At 33.6% G+C, this 24028-nt stretch overlaps 1 protein-coding gene across 2 annotated transcripts in view; it reads left to right on the forward strand.

Moving 5' to 3' along the window:
* The first annotated feature begins 10224 nt into the window (after positions 1-10224).
* Positions 10225-24028, forward strand: part of LOC145283832 (uncharacterized) — a 61432-nt gene continuing 47628 nt past the window's right edge. The window contains exon 1 of one of the 2 annotated variants that reach the window (XM_080132928.1): positions 10225-10335. The gene's annotated coding sequence lies outside the window, so the exon portion shown is untranslated. The remainder of the gene's footprint in view (positions 10336-24028) is intronic. The other variant, XM_080132929.1, reaches the window with a different exon arrangement.

Below are 24028 nucleotides of genomic sequence, written 5' to 3' on the forward strand. Positions count from 1 at the left end.
GGATGGTGTGTGACTTATTTCCAACTGTCATTTCTGGTAAACATGTTACCAGGATATGCTGCTACATTCGATATTCAAATTGAATCTATATAACAAATCTATAGTTCCTGCCTGTTTGTTCCATGAATAACTATATGTATTTTGAAACTATATTCTAAGGCTATTTGGAGAAGTATGCAGGGAATCGATTCTGATGGTGTACCAGTTCTGAATACTGTTCTTTTTTTTTAAATTCTCTTATCATTTTGTTCAAATTGGGAATGGGGCATCTGGTAAGATGCCAGACAGTTACCCACTATCTCATACTGAGAGATCTTTTTAAGATTCTATCCGTCTTTTTAAGTGCAATTTTTTTTAATCTCTCTTGAACTTGGTTCACAGAGTATATTTGCTAGGTAAGTTTCAAAATTCTGTTTCATGAGTCCAGTTGCTCCTATAATTACTGGAATGATAGAGATCTTCCTAAGATTCCAATTTCTTTTCATGTCGTACATAAGACCTTGGTATTTCGTTATCTTTTTATCTCTCGGCTCTGTTTAATCCAGCATCATTGGAAACAACTAAGTTTTACGAAAGTTGTTTTTCTCTCTTGTCTCATATCGCTATGTCAGGTCTAATAGCTATGTTTTCAAGGTCTAATAGTTATGTTTTCAAGGTCTAATAGTTATGTTTTCAAGGTCTAATAGTTATGTTTTCAAGGTCTAATAGTTATGTTTTCAAGGTACATAGCTGTAGGAATAGCGTGTAACTTATTTTCAACAGTTCTTTCTGGTAAACATGTTCGCAGGATATGTTGCTACATTCGATATTCAACTTTTTACAGTTCAGTGGAGATATTTACATACTCCATTGTGTCGCATTGTATAGTAGGTGCCCCACCCCCAAGAAAACCTTACAGCTGGATGTCAGGTGGCTCACACTCTCTGCTTCTGTGTAGCAGAACCTGCACTTGTTGTCATTGCTGAGACCACACATCTTCTTAAAAGCATTGGTTATCAAGCCTTGATCTTGGGCAGACATTATAATCCCCTCCTGATCATAGTGGAGCGATCCTCTTTTTAACTAATCTATACAGCCTTCTTTATCTATATAGTCCTGAGTGAATTCATCCAGAAAATACTTGGCGCGTCTGTTGGTTGGCCCATTTTTTTCAATTTTTTTGCAATGGAAATTCTTGGTGCATTTTTTGGCGACTCTTTTGAACTATCTCCACAGACGATTTTTTTTTTTTTTTTTTGCCTACAGGTTTGGAATATATGTTTAATGCATGCCCCCCCCCCCCCGCCAAACTTTCACAAGAAACACTCGTCTAGCTGAAAACACTATTAATAATTCCCCCCACTCTTTATCTGTGCCTAAACCTAAACGTAGATTCTATGAACAAAGCTTCTTTCTTAGAACTGCACGCCTGTGGAATTGTCTTCCGTTTTCCTGCTTTCCAGCTGACTACAATATGGTTGTTTTCAAGTCTAACGTAAACAAGTTCTTGATGAGCCGTTCCATATAAGTTAACAAATTTACCGAATTTTCATTACTAATGATTACTATATTTTCCAATTTCTACTGTACACTCTTTAACCCTTATCCTTGAGTGGCCTTTTGGCCTTGATAATGTGGTGATGCCTGTGTAAAAAAAAAAAAAATGAGCTATGAATTAAAATAATGTATATTCTGACAAGTGCATTTCATTTCAAAGTTGGTTTAATAAAATCATAAGGTTTGCATTAATGCCGGAAAACATGGGTTTGTATTTATAACCTGAAAATGAAGATAGACTCATACAACCGTATATATTTTGAAATTAAATCTCCTAAGGTTCTTAGATAAGTATATTTCATTCAGAAATACTTATGCAGAATAGGGGCTGCATTATCGTCCACATATTCCAGACAGATCATGTACATGTTTTTTTGTTTTTTTATTTGCAAAAACGCCAGCCAAGTTTTAAGAAGATGCTAAACAAAACGTGTGTGTGTGTGTGTGTGTGTGTGTGTGTGCGCTTTACCCAGAATGATGACCAATCAATGTTTAAAATGCTATCAAACAGTTAAAAATTAAGCAAACATATGTAATTATAATTGAAAACGGTCGTCGTATGATTATTTCAATAAAAAAGAGGTTTTTTATTACTGTACACATAGATTCGAAAAAGTTGTCAATAAACAAATATATAACAAATAAATGTTATCAAAGGCAAGATAAGTTACTTTTCTATAAAACTGGATATAATTTTCGTGTTTTTATTCAATTTAACATGTTTATGCAGCTTGAAAAGCATACAGTGTTTACCGATGTATTGGAAAATCCAAAATGGCGCCCGACTCTCTCTTTAACACGGTAAGTTCGGGAAAAGGTGTTATAAATAATAAACTAGACAAAATACTGTTAGAAATTCGCTCAATATATGTTACCGTGACATAAGTTGATATATATTCGGTGGTTTTTAATAGTATTTTGTCTAGTTTATGGAATGGAAAGCCGAAAGAGAATGTGTAGACAAAGAATAAAAATTATCTGGAGCAGCATACACATTTTCTATATTCCCCTCTTCAAAATAGCAGCTTAAAAAGCTGATGGTGCTATTACTTTCTTCCCACTGCAGGAAGATGTTACACAAGGTTAGGAAGGTGGGAAAAGTCAAGCCATCACCTCCAAAGTAGTAGCACTCTGACCATTTGAAAATTGCTTGAGCAGCCCCATCAGCATTCTTCAATAAGGGTACCTCAGGCAGAAGTAATAAACTTAATCCACCTAAAAGATGGGAGACAGCGATCTGAGAGGGTGGACGCCCTAGAACTGCACAAGGTATTTCTGCCATTCCTCAGTCAACAATTATATAGCACTTTTATAGCATTTTTGTTCTACACCAAAGCTCATTGTTTATTGAAGGGGAAATGCCTCTCTCGGCTGTATGAATTCTGTATGAAGACAGAATTCACACAGCCGAGAGAGGCATTTCCCCCTCAATAACCAATGAGCTTTGGTGTAGAACAAAAGTGCTATATTTTATGCTCCTATTTCATTGGCTAGAACTTGGCAGAGCTGATAATTTTTTTTTTTTTTTTTACAAAGGAGTCACCACTTATCAAGGCTTGGAGGTCACTCGAGGATAAGGATTAATGGGTGTACAGTAGTCAATGGGACATGGTGTAGTCATCGTTAGTAGTGGAAATTTGGTGAATTCGATTACTTAAGGAGATGGCTCATCAAGAACTTGTTCACATTGGAACTGAAGATGGCCATACGGTAGCCAGTTGGAAAGTAGGAAATTGGAATAGAATTTCACAGGCAGTTCTAAGAAAGAAGCTTTGTTCATGGAATCTATGTTGAGGCACAGACAAAAAGTGGAGGAAATTATTGATAGTGGTTTCAGCTAGACGAATGTTTTTCATAAAAGTCAGGCTGGGAGAGGACCATAGATTGGAGCTCGGGGGAGCAATTGCCATGGAAACAACGCTAAAGCAGAGACAGGCTCACAACGTCTCTCCTGTGGGAAAAAGGTTGCAGGGAAGAGAAAAGGGCATCCCCCACTAGGCTACAAAGTATATTTTGAATTCTATCAAGGTAGGATAAGCTGCTTCTAGCAGCTCCTGCCCAGATGTGCCAAGAGTACTCCATCCTTGGATGTGTTTGGCTCTTATACAGGTAGAAAATTGCATCAGCAGTGAGATATCTACTGGAGCAGTAGAACAATCTCATCATTTTTCCAGCAGCCTTGGCAACTTGATGTACATGTTCCATCTCAGATCAGGAGTAAAGGTCAGATCCAGAAGTTTGTCAAAACATGGACCCTCTCCAAGATGAGAACCATTCATTTCAATTGATGCCAGATGATGTAAAGATAGAAGCTTTGTTTTAGATGCATTAAAATTAACCAGCCACCTCTTTCCCCATCGCGCCACATGATCAAGATCAGAAGAGAGAGAGAATCAGAGAGAACTTGGTTGTTTATGGTCTTCATACGAATGAAGTTGATCACTTTGACGACTTCCAACAAATGTGGTGGTAAAGTTTTCAATGCAAGAGTATATCAGTGAAGTAAATAATGGGAAAACGTCATGTGTGGCCATTATTCTCAACAATGGATTGGGCGTTTTATATGTAAGCTGGAATCAATTAATTTCGTATCTCAAAAAAATAAAAACCTTTTTTTTTCATGGCTGAAGTCTTGTCATCTTATTATACATTGCAAATTTTTGTATATTGAATTATATTTTCTGCTGTCCTCTTATCTCTCTCCTATCTAAGGCTCGTGGCTTCCTTAGAGGGGCCATAGGCTCCTGGTTGAGAAACATTGACTTAAGTATTAAACTCAAATATTTAATTAAATTCAGTTATGCATTTGTTTTTTAAACAGTTGTAAAAAATCAATGTGATTAAAAATGATTGGCAGTATTTTATATTAGTATCATATGCTAGTCACCCCCCTTCCTCTCCCCCCCCCCAAATGAACTTCTACTTTTTTTGAGTGATTACCTATAAACACCATGAAAACTTGGTGGTAAATCAAATAAAAATAGGGAATAAAATATTTTAGACTTTAGAGGGAGATCAATTTAGCAAATAAATTTAACATAAAATGATCACCCACTTTCTAACCAGATAGCGTTTGAATGATATGTAATCATTTTCTGGTTTTATTTAAGAGTCTGTCTGTTATGAATGTTGTCTCTTTTTGTGTAAGATTCTATGCTTTATTAAACTCATTGGGAAATTTTCATGTTTTTCTTCCCTTTCATTTTTACCATAGCATTTTTATCTGTGCCATTATTAGCTGAATTCGATTGCAAAAAATAAAGAAATAGATGTCCTTTTGGTGATTTTATAATTTGCATTTCAAAATGGTAATACGTATCATCAGCATACATTTAGGATTTAGGTATAAGTGTAAAATAGTTCACAGTCGAGAAATTGTACAAAAAATGAATGCTAAATGCAATAGAGTTTAATAATTTACCGACCTAAATACTTTTAATGTGCTAACGCTGTTTCAATTTTTTTTAATTTCTTTTCAAAATTTTGTTTCGTTCAAATTTGCCTCTATGCCACACACAAAAAAGATGACTGCATGTCGCTTAACTGTAGATGAAAAGATAGCAAGAAAAATGATTGGCGCTTGTACATTATTAGAACAAAATTTTGGAGTTAATAAATGGAGTTTTCAGATAAAAAACAATCGTTCCTACTAATTCTTTTTGTCAATTCTAATAAATTACAATGTTAGCTTCCAAATTATGCTGTTGAAATTACCTGAACATTACTGAACTATTAAAAAAATCAAACAAATTTAATCATATTAGCAGGTGAAAAATTGCGGCCATCTTGTTTTTATAAAATGAATAAAAACAGAAAATTATCTCCCTTTTTAACTCCCCTATGTCTTACATAAGCCAATACAAGTGTTACTTAAAAATTGCTAGGTTTATTTATGGTGTCTTTTACATATAAAAAAAAACACCCAATACTTTTGCTGATGAGGAGACTTTGTTTAAAAAAAAAACTATATGTCAAAATTATTGTCTGTGGCTTAATGTCTATCACAATAAAAACATCGTTTCCGAAACGATCGTACAAATTATTGACTTTGTTGTTGTTTCTTCTTATGAAACACATTTTTAATTTTTAATTTGAATTTGAATTTTAAATTATCAATCACATTACTAAATATTAAAGTAGCTCTAGGATATTTGCCTATCGAGCTTATTATATATCTGCATTACAACGAGCACTGTTCTTTTCTTGTATTTTAATTAAATTAGTAATTTTACTATCACATTAAAATACACTCTGCTCTTTAGACTACTGTTCTAACCACCTTTATATATATATATATATATATATATATATATATATATATATATATATATATATATATACACTAGCCTGGGTGCCCAGCGTTTCCCGGGTATTTGAAAGTGTGTGTTGAGCAAAAAAAAAAAAAAAAGTGGTAGTAGGCAGGCAGACTCGAACCCGTACCATGAAGGAGGAAAAAAATGTGAAAAAAAAAAAACCATAACATCTTTGCTGTTGCGTCCATCACTAAACCGGAAGTAGCGAATGTTTAAATTAAGGTTAGTCAATCAAAAAGAGGTGATGACTTTTGAAAATATTGATGAAAAAAAGCAATCTCTCATTGTAGAAAAGTGCCCAGTTGAGGGTGAAGAAATTAAAGTTTTTAGCCAATTTTTTTATATTTGTCGTCCGAGCTTCAAACCAATACTGATCTCGTGAAAATCCGTCGCCTCTGCCGAAAGGTTTTGGCAGACATACAAACATACATACATACATGATGATTGCAACGTCTTGTCAGACGAGTGCCACTCCCTCAGATATTTAAAATCCATGAGCTCAAATGTCTGAGGGAGTATCTATACAAATATGATGTTACAGAGTCTTAGCTTTGTACGACAGCTAAGTCTCTCTCTCGGTTCAAAATGTTGAGATCCAGCAACAAGCAAGAGCAAGATAGCCAGCAACAAATTAAACTGCAGACCAGCTCAATGCGGGTACTGGTCTTCCGCTTTATGGTTTTTTAAATCAGAGATTTGCTTCTCCTAGAAAGGTTGCCTTCACTACGGCTTACGGGAGCCCTCTCTACCCCAATACACATATACACACACACAAATATACACGGTGCTAGTTGGCCGTTGACCCAGAAAAGAGTTCATTCGCCCTTTACATACATATATACATACATACATTTAAACAAATAGGTGAGATTTATATTATAGATGGATTATACCTTTCTTCATTGCCTTTAATCTTTCGATTGCGCCTCTATTTTCTTCATTAAACCTAACTGCACCATGGAATATTTTTTTGAATCTTAGCTTCTTTTAGGTTTTTCATGCAAGCTTTTTACTTTTTCAATCTATTTCAGCAAAATTCATACCTGCTTATAAATATTATTTTGCTAAAAATATTTCCTCTGATGACATGAGCCATTTATTGAAAATCCATGGATTAAGGAAAAGATTTAAACTTTTTTTTATTCCTTATCGAATAAGAAATTTGCCGTAAATTTTTTAATTTACTAAATTTAATTCCAAATTTATAATATATATAACAAATAACTTTTTTAATTTACTAAATTTAATTCCAAATTTTTTAATTTACTAAATTTAATTCCAAATTTATATATATAACAAATAACTTTTATCATATGCATTAAAATTTACTTTTTCTACCGACCCGTATAGTTTTAAAATATGGAAACTGTAACATTTATCACTGAATTTGCTATTGTTTATTTCACTTATCCGAACACTAGTTAATCAAAGATGGTGTTTTGTTTTGTGGAGAGGTGGTTGCTAATTTCAAGCTTAAAAGATAATAAAAATTGTTCAGATTCTCACTAAAGTTCTGTCAACATCGTATCAGCATCTTCCAGTATGATTATGAAAGCAGCCAGAAGATGCTGACGCGATTAACTAATAAGCAATCAGCTGTCAGGAGAGGATAAATTTTAATGAATTGCACAAAGTTAATTTAAACCAGAAGAAAAAAAAAATAATAATAAAAAAGTAAAACAATAAAGTTTAATTTCATTTGTCCTCTGAAGAACTGCTTCAAATCTTCCGGAACCACAGCATAAATTGCTTTTTGGTACCAGCCCCAAAATATAATCTCTTTTCCTGTACCCAATTCACTAATATCAAATGAAGCTATCTTCATCAAAAATATATTCCTCCTTCATCTAATTTATTGTTTTCTGCTTTTGGTCACTATCGTGACTTTTATAAATAATTGATTTCAGTATTTATACTGTTTCTTATTTTTCTCTTTTTTGATGCAAGGTTTTAAGTTTTTAAATGTTCTTTAAAAAAGATCGAATTTAGGAAAACTCGTCCCGGGAAAACTCGTCTCCGGAAAACTCGTCTCCGGAAAACTCGTCCCCTTTCGCTAGGTAGGAAAACTGGTCCCTTATTGAATAAATATCGATTGAAAACACATTTTATGATCGTTCTTGAAGGAGATATTGTTTTTTAAAATAAACTATAGCCCCCCCCCCCCCCATAATATTTTTAAAAAAATATTTTTACTTGTTTAATGTTTTTTTGTTTATTTTTTAAATAAAATCGGTTTTCTAAGTGTCCGTTTTCTACCTAACTGGCTAAGTTCTTAGTGGTTTAACTTATTTTAAAGCGTTTATTATGTTCATACAAAGTTAATTACAATTTTTTTTTTGTTCTTATTTTAACGATGTTCTTTGGAGTCATAAAAACAATAAAAAAAAACAAAACCCAAAAATTAAAAAACAGGGAGCGATTCGATTCTTCGTTACGCTTTTGGTTTTGTTTTTTAATTATGATAGTTTTTTGTTGTTATGTTTTTGTTTTCTCTCATACCAAATGCACTGATGCGTTATTTAAAATTATAATTTTATCAATTATCAACATTTATTGTCGTCCTGTCAAATTTTGCAAAAATTAACTAATAAATTAAAAGCGAAATATTTTTTTGGCGCGAGAGATGCCATGTTAACTCATTTTTAATTTTTTTAATTTTTACTTCAAAATTCTAAAATCAATCATTAAGAGAGAAAGTAATCACTAAATAAATTTATTAATCAATTTTATTGAAAACTCCGCTATCGTTTATCAAGAATCTTTTTAATTTCATTTTTTGTTGGTTGCTTTTCGAAGGGAGATATAGGTTTTATCCCCCCCTCTCTCTCTAAATTATATTTTAAAAAATATTAAAATTTATTATTTTCTTTTTAAAACCAAATCTCCCTCAGTAATTTCTTTAATTTTCTATTTTTTAGCGATTATCAAGACCCCCTCAGATGTGATATACCGGGCATTATTTCTCGTTCTCCCGTAACACTCGACATATTTTTTGTTTGTTTTCTGTTTTTTTTTTTTTGTTTCTTTACCAAATAAACGATTCCAAATAAATTAAATAAACAACATAGTCGGCGAGGTAGAAAAATCGATTTTACCCTTTTATAAACAACAGTATATAAGTAAATTCTTTTTATATTAATATAAAAAAAAATATGCGGTCTCGTTTATGAACATAATAAAGTTAAAAACACAAAAAAAACATTAAACAAGTAAAAATATTTTTTAAAAAATATTATGGGGGGGGGGGCTATAGTTTATTTTAAAAAACAATATCTCCTTCAAGAACGATCATAAAATGTGTTTTCAATCGATATTTATTCAATAAGGGACCAGTTTTCCTACCTAGCGAAAGGGGACGAGTTTTCCCGAGACGAGTTTTCTGGAGACGAGTTTTCCCGGCACCAAAAGATCTCATTCATTACCGACAGTCTGACTGTTCGATAGATTTTGCTTGCGTGACGTCATTTTTCAATGGCTAGGCCTCTTATTTACGAAGGTCACGACATTGTTCAATGTTTTCTAACCTACACCAAACAATATAGATAACTAAATTAAATACATTTCGTTGTTTGTTTGCAAAAAAAAAAATGTTTTGTTTTTCTTTTGCATGACTAGTTCTCGTTATTACAATAATGTAAATGTTGTTTTTAACAGTTTATACCCAGATAACGATTTTTATGGTAGGATAAGGCTTATTTTATTTATTTATTTTACAGTATGAAATTAGCGACCACCTAAAAAAAAAAAAGCTGAAACCACTATCAATAATTTCCCCTGCTCTTTATCTATGCCTAAACCTTGATGTAGATTCCATAAACAAAGCTTCTTTATTAGAACTGCAGTAGCAGTACTGACTGCACGTGCACGACTGTGGAACTCTTGTTACGTTTTCCTGCTTCCAGTTGACTACAATATGGCCGTCTTCAAGTCCAACGTAAACAAGTTTTTGACAAGCCGTCTTTTTAAGTAATCCAATTTACCAAATTTTCACAACTAACGATTATTACGATATTGTCCGATTGACTACCGTACACTCATAAACCCTTATTCTGGAGTGGCCTTGATAAATGTTGACTCCTTTGAAAAAAAACAAATCCTCTTTTAAATCATACAGGTCAGGTCGGTAGAAAATTCAACATTAATACGTATGAATTCTTTATAGCATTTTTTGTTCCGTTTTCGATTATTAATTATACTGCATTTTAAGTGTTTTTCTTTCTTTCTTTTTTTTTTTTTTTTTTTTTTACCTTGTAACTTAAAATAATAAACTTAAAAAAAAAAAATGACCTCCGAATAAAAATATTAACGTGTTTATGAAAAAAAATAAGTTTAGGAATAAACGCAATTATCTCCCTTCACAACTTCCGGTTTAAGCTTTTTTTTTTAACTTAAAACCGGAAGTTGTCAAGTTAAAATGGCAGCCGCTTGCGATATTTATGCGAAATTCTGTACGTAAATATAAAACTCTCTAATACCTAATGTGATGGTAAGTTTACTTCAGTTTTGTAAAATCTAATGAATTAAATTTCCTTGTTGTAGCTGAAAAGAAGTAACGAAAAAAAAAAACAATTGTCTATGATTAACTGGTAACATGGGTTAGTCAATGTCGTAAGTGAACAAGAGTTCAAGCTGCGTTTCATATTTTCATTTCAATTTCTTAACTTCTAACCGTATTATTATTATTTTATTTATATTACTTCATGTTGGTTTCGATTATTTTTTTTTATTTTAATTATTATTTATTTATTTACCAAACTAGGCATTTTTTGTAAACTATAAACCACAAAATTTAGTAGAAACCAACCCAATAAATGTTAACGTGGATGGGCTTCTACCGGTATTTTTTTTTTTTTTTTTTTTACATTTTCACCCCAAACAAGACATATTGCCACTTTGTTGTTTAATTCTCTATTTTTGAACGATTATCGAGCCTTCAAAAATGTGTGATGTTCACGATTTTTCTTGTTTTACGTGTCACATTCGATGCTACTTATTTTTCGAACTGAATAAACGCGTTAAAATAAGTTAAAATACTAAAACGTATCCAGCTAGGTAAAAAAAAAAAAGCAACTTATCTTGCCTTTGATATAGGGGTTTTTTTGGGGGGGGGGGGTAATCTCTTTTTCGTTTTGTTGTCTATTGTTAAACATACCCGTCCCACCACTACTCCACCACCCACCAGTGTATAAATTAGCGCCGGTGGCTGCCAACATTGGCTCTATAACGAGGTACAACAACTAAATACTACGCTTCATCTTTTCTTTCCTTGGTTAGTAAATAATAAGAACTCCCTTTAGCTCGAGACTTTTTTTTTTTTTTTTATATTTTTCTTTCAATCCAGAGTTCCTCCTTTTTGAGGAGCTGGATTTTCCCCCGCATTTAAAACCGAAGTTGTGTTTAACTTTTCCCTCGCGGGGAGGCAAGTAAATAAAGACAACAGTCGAAAGGTGACCACACAAATTAAAGTCGGGTTGCATTTGTATTCTAAGTTGTTTCATGTTAACACCCTTCTTATCATAGATATCTACAATCGTCCCCCTCCATCGCCTCCTCGGAAGTGAAAAAAAGTTTCTGATTCTCGAAAAAACACATCAAAGCAAAAAGATAGTACGTTGCAGAATACGGACCGTACTATTTTTAGATAGGATTTTCGGTACTTGTGTACTATGAGGATGAAATCACTTTTTTGGTTTTCAGTTTAGACATGGGGAGAGTGTGCAAAGCAGGGGCAGACAAATGCAATTTCAGGATCGATTCGAAAATAAATAATTAAAAAATCTCACACGGTTGATTACTTAATTTTACTAACTTTCATTTAAAAAAAAAAAAAAAAATTCACTTTATTATGAAGATTTAAAATTTAAGAAAAATAGTTTTCTCGAAATTCACATGCATTTCAATAATTTTATTTTTTAAAAATGTCTATTTTGTTAATAAGAACCCAAAAACTTGATTGTGAAAAAAAAAATAAGGGAAGGACCAATGTCCGAGGAAGTCGGTTCTACCCTAAGGCATCTTCAACTCTGTCATTTTACGTTATTACTGGGAGGTGCTGGTCCTTGGACATATATTGAACATGCCTTGGGCCAGAGGTGGTGGGTCATTGATGCACGTCACTTCATCGATAGAGTCCTGATGGGTGCCGATGTCGTCCGTGTTCTGCAGTGTTTCCTGTCTGCCAAGTAGTTTTTTTATATTGCGTCTATTCTAGTTACGTGATGCGGTAGGTTGCTAACAGTACCTCGGTGAGCACTTTATCTGTTACCAGGTGGTTGTCGATGTACATGCACCATTTCAAGTCTGGGCGTGATAATGAGGTATGCTGTGGATGGAGGCCTCCGCAGGATGTGGGTGTCATTGGTTCCTTTCAGAGCTTGTCCAATAACTCACCACAGAGTCAATGCGTCGTATTTCTTCATCCAGCTGTTAACTGACTCCCAAGTTGGGGACGCGAAATAATGATTATTTCGCAACCTTGATACTGGCCCCTTCTCAGACCATCCAGCCCAATTCTGGTCGGAATTAAATTTTCAACATGATTTGATGTTATAAGTTTCTTATATCTGTTTTACTTCCAGAAATTAAAAAAAAAAAAAAAAACTTTGTGTTCATGTTTTATTAAAAATGAAAAAACTGTCTATTTTGTTTAAAAAAACAAACAAAAATAAAATATTTTGTGTTATAACTTTCTTATATTTATTTTTAAAAAAACATTTCCGATTCAGTCCTGAAATTGCATTTGTCTGCCCCTGCTATGCACTCTCCCCACGTCCCAACTGAAAACCAAAAAAGTGATTCTGTCCTAGTAGTGCACAAGTGCTGGATTTTCAAGTAAAATTTTAAGTTTTACAGTATCATTTGTTCATTAAGTTGTTTAGGTGAAAGTACAGATTTATTTATTTATTTTTTTTATTTCATCACGGTCTGTATAATATATAAATACAACAACAAAAAAAAAGTGACTGAAAGCATTTTTGGAAATTGCACTTGGAAACAATAATTGCAAAATATCTCGAAAATATCTTTGACTCCAAGGTGTGGGTTGTAGATCAGAGTTGGATCAAAACATTGCTAAACTGTGACTCTAACTCTGTCAGGAGTCAAGTACAAAAAAGATTATGATCTTGTTCACAAGAACTCTAAAAAAATTTTAAAAAATATATATAGAGAGAGAAAAAAATGACAAAAAAGTATATTCCATAATACATGATGTTGACCATCTTATAATTTATTCCTTTAATTCAATGTACATTTACAATTCTTGACAGTATCTGTTTTGTAGCAAAAAATCAATCATTTAATTAATATATCAATGAGTGCTTGATAAAATTCAAAATGGCGTAATGGAAACATATTAAAGGTATATGCAGCTTCTCTTCCAATTTTTGGATTTTAATCATGTCAAATCACACTTCATTTCCTTATGACAGATTGTTGCTATTTCTTCTGATGAGTTAAGGGCATAATAGATTCACTGATATAATAATTAAGTGATTGGTTTTGCTCTATGAAACAGACACTGTCAAGAATTCTAAAAGTCAACTGAATTAAAGGAATAAATTATAAGATGATCAACATCATGAATTTTGGAATATAGTTTTTTGTCATTTATTCTCTATATTGCTCTGTAATTACATTGGAGCTTCTTAAATAAGGATTAGTATATATTATAAGAAAATATATATCTACAGAAATATATAACAATTGAAGTCTCTGCCTTCCTCCCCCATAGGGTGTGAAAAAAATCTAGAGAAGGTACAAAATTCACAATGCTGAACACTTACTTTTTTTTTTTTTTTTTTTTTACAAAGGAGTCACCACTTATCAAATCCCAGGGGCCACTCGAGGATAAGGGTTAATGAGTGTACAGTAATCAATGGGAAAATGTCATAATCATTAGCAGTGGAAAATTTTGTAAATTGGATTACTTAAAGGGATGGCTCATCAAGAACTTGTTCCTATTGGATTTTATGACGACTATAGACAAATACTGCCAATAATATTATTCCTGCTGCTAAGAAAATCTTGGCATTATCTGAATAAACATGTTTAGGAACACCAAATAAATTTGAACCTGGCAAATCGACCGAGTGCTCATCAGTAATTCCAAATGCACTGCTCGGAGATTTGTTCAAGTAAACAACAAAATATACATTTTTGCTTCTTCTTCCATTAGCCTTTACCGAATACTGATTAGTAAAATCTACCCTAACTTGCGAGAAAGGACAAACAAAATTAACTCTGTGCACAGACAACTGGGAGCTTGTTGGAACCTCAAAGAGTCAAGAATTTATCCTTTTTACACACAGGATAGGTTGGATTACAACCTATACAGATTGTCTCCCTTGGTAATGGTTGAGTTTGTTCCCAAATGGTAACAACTCGAATGCGCTTTATTAATGATTAATTTCGTCAAGTGATGATGCTTTCCCAACAGGACTGAGTGTTTCACTTGAAAAGGATGGATATCCAAACTCTGAGGGGTCCTGGATATGACCTTAAACTATATCCAGTGGTGAGGCCCCAGCTTGTGAGCTTTAGGGAGTGTGAAGCCACCCTTTAATTACCATTGCTCCCAGGTCCACTCTGACCCGGAGTGGTAGTACCTGTTAGGGTTCCAACTATGGGTTAAATAGAAACCGACTTGAAAACAACAAATATATTCTATTAAGAATTTTTTCTTCAAGATCTTTGGAATCGGCATTAAATAACCCGAAAAGGGTTGATATGCCGTAAAACAAAAACAACCAACCAACCAACCAAACTCTGAATATGACTTGAAGATCAAATCAAACTTTTGCCATTCAAGAATAAATCAAGACTAGTGATTGTTGGTGGCACATTTTTTATAGACGTTTTATTAAACAAATTCTTTATAAACCATCCATTTAAGTAATCCAATTTATCAAATTTCCACTACTAACGATTACTACGATATTATCCCATTTACTACTGTACACTCAAGTACCCTTATCCTCGAGTGGCCTCCGGGCCTTGATAAGTTGTGCCTCCTATGTGGGTGGGGGAGATTGAAATATTGAAACTCTTCTGAGAACTCTTTTCTTTGCATATTTGCCAATAGTAGCAATTTATCCTTCTTGGAGATGTCTGTTTGTTGGCGCTTCAGTCAATGAATTCTAGAACCTTAAAATGTTTCTCACCTTAGTTAATGATGAAAATTTAGACTCCAAAGGCAGGCTTCTGTCAGTACAGGTATCCTCTGTATACTGACATAAGATAATTCTTTTATTAGTGTCATTAAGACACAAGTGGGGAAATTAACCATTCAATACTGTGCTGCCTAACCCAATCAGAGCCGTAAACCTATAAATCATGAAACTGGCAGAACTAAGAAAAAATACTGTGTACTGCCACTAACGCTACACTCATGAAGTGTAGCATTAGTGGCAGTACACAATAACATTCGTTGATGTCGAAACTTAACTGGAAACTAATTTTGGTGTGTCTTGAGTAAGTAGGTCCGTATGATTATCAGATGTAGGAATATATTTGTAAAGGACTGGAGTGTTAAATTCATTCAACTCCACCATTTTTTTTTTTTTTTTAATGTCATTAATACAGTTTGGCATATTGCCTTTATTAATTCAAACTCCCCACAATCGGGATTCATTCACAGAAGAATGAGTTTCCGAGGATTACAGGAATAAGGCAGGAAAAATTCTCTTGAATTAGACGTATGTAGCAGTTTGTTCATGTTGATTAGTAACTCTGTTGATTATGAAGGTTTGTATGGTTGTCACGACTATGGTGTCTGTCATCTGGAAGAGGAGCATGTGGCTGACTTGAAAATACATACTCCATCTTTGTAGATGAAGTATGTATTTTCAAGTCAGGCACACGAAATTTATGATGAGGAACAAATTCTCTTCAAACCTAAATTATGGATTTGAAATCTTTGAATTTGCTGTCAGCCCTACATTTTAAAAATCCTTTTCTGCTGGTTTAAATTAAGGTACTCTGTTTCCATAAGTGAGGGTATTTGAGGCAAGTTCAAGAATGCACTGCTTGGTGTGACAAAAGGTTTGTGGTATGAGCACTAAAGCAAACAGTCAAGGCCATTGTTGATATGACTTTTTTTGTTGACTGAGGTATGGCTTTGGTCCTGTGCAGTTCTAGGAGGTCCACCCTTTTTTATTTTGAAAATGGGTTAATTTATTGCTAATCATAAGTGCTCTTACTGGGGAATGCTGACAGGGTTGCCCAGACACTTTTTTCAAGGCCAGTGTACTCTTCCTTTAGAATGATGACTCATCAAATCCTATTTTCTGATCCTATCATATCCCACTGTGGGCATAATCACGTTGGCACATCGGTTCCCACAAGATCACCAAAGTTAAGCAACATTGAATCTGGTCAGTGCTAAATGGGTGACCATTTGGGACTTCCAGGTGCTGTATGCGCTCTCCGCTTATCTCGGCATTGTTTCAAATCATTTAACACTTCTCCTTGCCACTCGACTTAAAAAGTGCCGATTCAGGAGAGGTGTGGTTGGAGATTGCGTAACCCTTGCCTCACAATTACATGCGCAGTTGACCCTACAGGGGGTATCCTTTGTCTTTCGAGACTGAACGGAGGCATCGATCCTACTGTGGAAGGAGGGAGATAAATGGAGATCAAAAAATGTCATCTAAATAGTTACTTGAGATCCATAATTATAAGATCACTTATATTTGGTATTACTTAAGTTGCATTTATTAAACCTCTTTGTTCTATTGTCTTTATCAACATCATTTATCTTTATATCGGAAAATGCAATTACCAGAGATCGAGAACATAATTATGTTTTGTTATACTTGGTGTTGTCTGGGAACAATAAATATATTACAGTATTACATTTGGTAAGCTGTTTTTCACAAATATTTGTGCCCCATGATAATGTTCCACAGATTGAAAGTTCTTAAAAAAAAAAACAACAACAAAATAAAACTCTCTTTGTGGATATTGTTATTTGATGCTAGGTACACAAAGAAAGAAAAGAAAGTTCCTCGTTCAGATCTAATCTCTATGTTAAATGTGCAAATATTTTCTCAAGTGTAAAAACATATGTGTGTGTGTGGGGGGGGGTTATAGCTTTTAGCATTTCTGTTATTTTAAAATTAATAAATATTTATTTTTATCATTACTACCAACGGGGTAAGATTTCGTTTTAAAGAAAATCAATTTGAAAAAGATAATTAACAAAATCGTTTTTGGCATCGGAAAATGGGCACAAATTTTTCCGATACTGATTCCAATACCCCAAAAAGTTCAATTTTTCCGATTCCGATTACTCGTCCCAACACTAGTAAATACCTCAACTAACCCAACAAGCAGCAAAAAATGTTCTCCGATGCCGGAAAGCTTTCTACTCCAATAGTTTCTTTTCATAAACTGCTAGACTTTGGAGTTCCCTCTCAGTTTCTTGCTTACCTGATTGTACTGACATGCAGAAATTTAAATGCAATATAAACAGACATCTTGCTGCTCAACTCCCTACATATTGTCTCTGTAAATATGGCCCTAAATAATGCCTTTTACATCCAAATGGCAACATGCTTTGTGTGGGATGAATAAGAGTTTTAAAAAAAAAAAATTTATTGCTTATACTCATTCTGACAAGGGTACTGGTAAAATACCCATCTCCAGACGAGTATTTAAATATTAATTTACTTGTCCGGACCTTCAGTGTCACAAAAAATCCATCATCATACACATTAATTAATGAGAAACGAATTACCTCCCTTTATAGTCGCTCTTTATCAGTTAAAAATCATTAAAACCATTTCCTTCAAAAGTAAAAAAAAAAAAAAAAAAATGGTGTCTTTTTACGGTTTCAAATTGATTATTTTATTTTATAACTTACAAAAAAGTCCTGTTGAGAGGAGACCGTGTTATGTATTAGGTGTTCTTGAGTGTTCATATTAGAGAGTTCATATTGTGAGATAGACAGGTGTTATATATAATGAGAGAGAGTACATTTTAATACAGAGCCGGAACATGTAATTCAATGAGAGGAGATTTAGATATATAGATAGACCGAGAGATTGATAGTGATATTGACATTTATACTGTTGACAGTTCTGTGAATGGGAGTGTTTCTATAACATTGACACATACATTTCTTTACTTATTTTTGAGATGATGATTTTTCACAAAGTTCTTATAATATAAATTCACAATACCTTTCTGTTGTTGAATAACCTAACACGAAGACACAGGCACAAAAAGATGATGATATTCATTTATTCCATTTTCGACCGGTCAATGGCTTTGCATCAAGGAATTCAAGTCTCTACATGATTCTTTCTTCTCCCCTTTGCTTCCAAGGTTCCATGTCAGCTCTGTCTCTGACTCACTAATTTCTCTCTTCTCCCCTGACTGACTGCCCGACTTACCCTTTGCCAAGCTCCAACTACATTGAAAACTCATGACGTCATTGCATGACCAACACATGTATATCAGACATGCGGTCTGACACGCCTCACGTTTCCACAAAGCCGACTCTCTAACCTAATTTTTGATTAACCCACTTTACAAACATTTTCCATTGTCCGTTTTTAAATTCCTTCTTTTAATTTAATTTCTTTAACAGAAACAAAATTACATCATTACATTCCTTTTTTCAATAAACAGATATCTAACTAATTTGTGTGAGCTAAACAATGATAATTCTACATTCCAGTTTCAATAACCTTCCATATTATTTATTTTAACTTATGATTGGAATTCTCAATTCCAAATCTAGCTTCACAAGTTCGAATCCTCGGCTATCCTGTCTCGTATTTACTCACAAGAACAGGCGACTTGTTCTTGTAACAACCGTAAGTTTTATTTTTTTTTTTTTATAGTTTCTTCTAAAATTAAAAAAAATGTGCACGTTAATTGACATATGTTCCTTTATAATTTATTACCAGAGATATTTGACATTGCTCGGGTGGCGAGAGGTGGTATACTAAGGATATTGAGCAACCCCCAGAAAAAAAAAAATTTTGTTTCAATCAAAAAAGCGAGTCTTGTGCGACCGCAAAAAAAAAAAAATTTGCCGCAATAGGCAAGCTCGAACCTGTAACACGAAAGAGGAAAAGGATGTCAAAAAGCTAACACGCTAGCTGTCACGGCCATGGCAACTTATGATGTCACATGTCACGACAGGTCAAAATAACGTTTTTTAAACATACATTGAGATTGCTTGGCGTATGACTTGCAAAAATATTGACTCAAAAACTGACCCTTCATTGCAAAAAAACAGCCCAGTTGACCAGCATTTTGACCAATTTTTAGATATTTTTCATTCGAGAGATTGATCTTTCTAATGATGTCAATTTTGTCATGGTCCGATGCGTCTGTCAAAAGTTTTTGGCAGAAATATAAAGATACATACACATATTAATACATTTTTCTTTTTATAGATATACAAAAATTATCCAGAAAAACAAACAAAAATCAATGTGTAGTGTGTTGAATTTTCATTCAAAAAAATCTAAATTTTTTAAATCGATTCGTTTTAGCTTTAAAAGGTTAAAAAAAGAATTTGCTAAAAAATTTGTTTTAATTTTGTCGTTATTTGTTTTATTTTTATTAATTTTATTATAAAACTAGACTACCCGTGACCCATTGGGTCAGTATGTTATATTAGCTATGGAATTCATGTATGAGCGTGACACTTGTGACGTAAAGAAAATAGGGTTTTTTTTACATAACAGAAACATTTCTATGAAAGTATATGAAAATGAAAAATCACGGATGGATCACTCAAAGATGAAAAAAAAATCCTCCCTATTCATGTAAAGTTACTTATTTTTCCGAATAATCGCTCAAAAATCGAAAATTAAACATGATTTTCCGACGAATCGAACGCCGACGAAAGTCATTTAGCAGCAAAAATGCACATGAACCTACCGATGAGAAATATAAGAATGAAAAACCCATATTGGAATCTTCAACCAAGTTATAGAAACTTAAAATCTAAAAAAAATAATAAAACCTGAAGCAAAAAAATAAAACCTAAATAAATAAAATAAAATAAAACTAATATTGAAACAGATTAGTAAATGTGTCAACAAATTCACTGTTCTCACATAACTATTTTGTATCTAGAAATGTAAACAAAAAAATAAAAAAAGAAACAAGGAAGGAAAAGGGATGGATAGAGAGTAGTAGTAGTAGTAGTAATCTTGGCTTTACTACAATTGTTCTTATGTTTGTCAACGGGTTAAAGTTGTTTAGTTGTAAGAAAATAGCGACAGAAGAATAGTTGCAAGACACCCCCACTCTTCCCATGTTAAATAATAATTTCCAAATAATAACGTTAATATTTCAGTGCACAGGTCAAAATCTGCAAAAGAAGCAATTTCTGTTTGTTTGTTTACGTTGTTATGGGTTAATGTTTATGCGCGCATGCGCAGCCGGATGTCGTAAACCGGAAAGTGGGTTACATCACTCATTACAAGGTCATTGAGTTTTATAATTATATAGATAAAATACGCATCAATGTGCTTGAAAGCCAAATCACAATGTAATAGTAGGAAAATAAACAAATATTTTACTTGCTTGAAATTTATAACAAATATATTTCGGAGATATACTCTATCCTCAGTTTGTTGCTTTCTTTCTTTTCAACGCGAGAATAACATCAATTACAATTACGTTGTGATTTGCCTTTCAAGCGCAATTGATGCATATTTTATTTTATTCAAATTAAAATGTTTCTATATGGAATTCACACTCTTGACGTTATTCTCGTGTTGCCTACGCACAGTTCAAGCATTTCAAAATACAACCGCTGAGATACAACGCACGGATCTTTACAAACAGACTTTTCTTTCTCCAACTTTACAACATGGCAAGAAAGAAGAAAAGAAAAAAAGAAAACAACATACTGAGGGTGGAGTATACCTCTGAAATATATTTGCTATAAATTTCAAACAAGTAAAATATTTGTTTATTTTCCTAATATTACATTGTGATTTGGCTTTCAAGCGCACTTGATGCATATTTTATTTTATTCAAATTAAATCAACGTTTCTATATTGAATTCACACCCTTGACGTCATTTTATTATGTGTTAAAACTTGTCAACTATCGTGGAATTTCCATGGGTTCTGCTAGAAAAAAAAATATATATATAATATTAGTTTTACTCTAATACAAATAATTACATCTTTCTTTTTATTATATAGTAAAGGATAATTCTTTCTTATTCAGTAGTTATGTGGTGACGTAATGACCATGTAATCCCTACGGCCACTTACCTTGAAAATGCTGCTGTGAAACCTAGCATAGTGATTTGGTATAAGTCAGAAAGAGTGGCAACCTTGGTTGAAGTGAGTGTCCCTAATGATGGAGGTCTGAACAGAGATGAAAGGGAGAAACAGACCAAATATCAAGGTTTCATGTATGATATGAAAAGAAACTGGAATATCAATCATACCAGTTATCATAGGTGCCACAAGTCTTATGAAGAAGAACCTGAAGTCCTACCTAACTAATATTCCTGGTCAACCAAGTGCAAAAGAGATCCAGACAATTGCACTTAAGGGAACAACGAGGATACATACGAAAGAGCTCTCGGTTGGTTTCAATAAAAAGCGAGGGAATGTTGGCAACTGGTTTGGCTGCCCCATGCTCAGCTTTACAATCTTTAAAGAAAGAAAATGAAAAAAAAAGGGATTCCTACTAATGTTAAAAAGCAAATGGCTATGATTGCTTACAATCTTTCCTTCTCTGCTCTCCTCGCCCTCCAAAGCAAGGAAATTTTGACATGAACATGTGAACAAAGAAGTATTTTCAGCCAATGGAAATCTTTCTAAACTTCATAAAGTAACACCTATACATGATTGTAATAAACTATTGCAAACTTACAAATTCATATAAGACCTGGTCAAGAAAATAAGTTGGGAGAGGCTTCACAAGCCAACCAAATGAAAGAAACCTAAGAAAGTCTACTCAACACCCCACCTCAGCCTTTCGCCAGGGTACAAACACTTGATGACTCGTGTATCCAACCTTTAACAGCTCACTCATATATATATATATATATATAGAGAGAGAGAGAGAGAGAACAAAGGTAAATGCACACACATGCATAAATGCTATGTCGAAATACTTAACCCTGCATTAGTCATCCCTGAGTGTTCCAAACACGGTTAGTCCCATGGGGTGTATAAACACTCCAATACAAAAATATTCGTAGTGTAAAATATAGTTATCCTGCTGGTTCATGATATATCTACAGTTTCTGTTGAACATTTTTTTTTTTTTTTTTTACATGGAAGTCACCTCTTATCAAGGCCCGGAAGCCACTCAGGGATAAGGGTTATTGCATATACATTAATCAATGGGATAATATCGTAGTAATCATTAGTATTGGAGATTTGATAAAGTGTCTTACTTAAGGGGGCGGTTCATCAGGAATTTGTTTATGTTAGACTTGAAGACATTCAAGTTGTAGTCAGGTGGGAAACAAGCAGACGGAAGCGAGTTCCACTGGCGTGCACTTCTAAGAAAGAAGCTTTGTTCATGGAATCTCCGTTTTGGTTAAGGCACAGTTAAAGAGTGGGGAAAATTACTGACAGTGGTTTCAGCTAGATTGGTGCTTATCATGAAAGATTGGTGAGGGGGGAGGCAGGGATTAGAGCTCAGACGAGCACTTGACATGGAAGTAACAATAAAAGACTTGTAACTTGTTGATATTAATATAAAATAATACAATAAAATAACTGATAAAACTCAGCAAAGGTGAAAAAATATTAGATTTAGATCATATTTATTTATAAATATACATAGGATACACTAGTTTGTGTTGTTTTTTATATCTATGATGAACACAAATTGTTTCCATTAATTGAAATAGCAAAGAAAAATGAATATGAGTTCATTATCTTTTAATCTGATTCACCTCCATGGAAAACTGAAATACAACTGCGTCATATGTTGCTATCCGGGGACCATTTTACTATTTCAATGTTTCATTTCATTCTCATTTTATATGCATGCCTGTTTATATATATATATATATGATGATTGCAACGTCTTGTCAGACGAGTGCCACTCCCTCAGACACTTAAAATCCATGAGCTCAAAAATGACTTCCATCGCCACAGGACCATTTTAATAGACAAATGTCTGAGGGAGTATCTATACACAGATGATGTTACACAGTCTTAGCTTTGTATGACAGCTAAGTCTCTCTCTCTCTCTGTTCAAAATGTTGAGATCCAGCAACAAGCAAGAGCAAGATAGTCAGCAACAAGTTAAACTGCAGACCAGCTTAATGTGAGTACTGGTCTCCCGCTTTATGGTTTCTTAAATCAGAGATTTGCTTCTCCTAGAAAGGTTGCCTTCACCACGGTTTATGGGAGCCCTCTCCACCCCAACACACACACACACACGGTGCTAGTTGGCTGTTGACCCCGAAAAAAGAGTTCATTCGCCCTTTGGAAGGTCTTGTTTTTAATTCTTCAGGGAGACTAACCATCCTCCTCACCAAACAAGTCTGATGGGGGAACCAGTTTAGTTGCCGGTGACCCGACCATGAGGCAAGTAGTACTGGGTTACATGGTACCAGTAGCATATGATATGACCTGACGTGCATATATATATATATATATATATATATATATATATACATACACACACACATGCTAGCAGGGAGACCCGACGTTGCCCATGGTTGAATGATGATCAACGAATATTTCACACTCCTATATTTTTATTCTCATCAAAATCCGAGAAATCGCCTGGGAGGAAGCTTCACATGCCTCCATGCAGTAACTTAGTCCAAAATATGTTATTTTGCATTGCACTCTAGAGAACCTACTGTTTCTTTTATAAAATTATTTTATATAAACGTTTTTCCAGTTAACAAAAAAAAACATTAAGAAATTTCGTGTATACCTACAGACCATGTCATGCAAAAACAAAAAACAAAAAAAAAAACACACTATCAACTTACACACAGTAGAATTTTCATAGCCTGTTATTCTGTCATTGTTGCTAAGCAATGGCATGGAAAAATGGCTTTACCGATGATAGATAAATTAAAATAACTATTTTGATTATCGGTAATTATCAGGGGCATTCTGAGACAAAACTTAACTAAGATCACTTCCAGACTTATGCACCAAAGTTCTGTAGATTTTAAAGAAAATCTGTTCAGCCGTTTCAGAGTCTATAAGGAA

The sequence above is a fragment of the Euprymna scolopes genome, chromosome 8 (assembly GCF_053919585.1).
Source record: "Euprymna scolopes isolate OS-2025 chromosome 8, ASM5391958v1, whole genome shotgun sequence".
In the NCBI taxonomy this organism is placed as follows: Eukaryota; Metazoa; Mollusca; class Cephalopoda; order Sepiida; family Sepiolidae; genus Euprymna; species Euprymna scolopes.